The 1,226-nt window shown below is 42.2% G+C and overlaps 1 protein-coding gene across 1 annotated transcript in view; it reads right to left on the reverse strand.

The window, feature by feature from the left end:
- Nucleotides 1-1,226, reverse strand: part of CCDC109B (coiled-coil domain containing 109B) — a gene marked incomplete at its 3' end in the record, with an annotated part of 23,512 nt that overhangs the window by 6,597 nt on the left and 15,689 nt on the right. The gene's annotated exons all lie outside the window — the stretch shown is intronic.

A 1,226-nucleotide genomic window follows, 5' to 3' on the forward strand; every position in this document is an offset into this window, starting at 1 on the left:
AAAAAAAAAAAAATCAGCAACACACCAATCGTTTTATCTTTCCTAGTGTCATTTAAAAATTTGCATTTAAATCACTTCAAACCAGCCCCTTAAAATACTACTATAAAAAGAAATCAACTGAATATAATTTCTCAATTGAAATACTACATTATCCTTATACAAATGTATGACTAGCGAAAGACTGACGTGAAACATTTTTAAGGCACTAGGAATACAGTGCTGCATTTTTTATGCATTCTTGGGAAAGTATCAGCTTAAACCCCCAATGAAGTGTGTATATTCAGTCCAAAGAGTACATTTTCCCCAAGATTTCTAGTCTCTTTGTGTTTCCCATTTCAAAGCTACTAAAATTATTTTTAGAAATAAACAGGGTAAATATCACTGTTTTAACCTCTCAGTTCTACCCCTCCTGAACTCTCGGTTTGCAGGTGAGGCTCCTAGAAGCTCAGGGCCTTGCCCCTGTGGAAAAGGCTCAGGACGTGCAGTGTTCCTGTGCCTGGGGCATGTCGTCCAGCTCAAGGATCCAGTATCAGGGAGCCCACTGTGCCGCAGGGGCACGCCCCCATCCACGTTTTAGCAAAAGAAAGCTGTCCTTCCAGTTAAACCTACACTCCTTACAACAACCTACAAGCCTTTCCCGATCTGCCCCTCCCCACCTCTCCGAATTCCTCCTCCTCCCACCCAGCTTCCCCCAGCTCCCCGAGCTCCCGCTTTGCGCCAGGGTGGAATCTGCTCCTACCTCAAGGCCTGGGCCTCGTTCACCCATCCACACGGCTCCTCCCTCATCTCCTCCGCGTCTTTGCTCAAATGTGACCTCGGTGAGCCCACGGCTGCCCACACTCTCTCCCGCCTCCCGACTCTGCTGTATTACTCTCCATGACACTTACTATCTGTCTAACAGAATATATAGTTCATTTCTTTATCCTGTTTCTTTCTCCCCCTAAATATAAGCTCCATAAGGGCAGGAGTTTTCATCCCTTTTATTTTTTTGCTTTACCTCTGGCATTGAAAATAGTGCCTGGCATTTATTAGGTGCTCAATAAGTACTGACTAAATGAATCAATTCTTTAATCTCCATATTTCCAACTTCTGTATCTATCCCTTAGTTGATTCTGAACTTGGATAGGGAAGAAGAACGTTTATTTCCTTTTGAAAACTACAATAGTAATCATTAAGTTTTAAGTGAGTTTATTATAAGTATTTAATATGGTAATAAAATAACTGCA

Source organism: Propithecus coquereli, unplaced genomic scaffold (genome assembly GCF_000956105.1).
Source record: "Propithecus coquereli isolate 6110/MARCELLA unplaced genomic scaffold, Pcoq_1.0 Scaffold46, whole genome shotgun sequence".
NCBI lineage: Eukaryota > Metazoa > Chordata > Mammalia > Primates > Indriidae > Propithecus > Propithecus coquereli.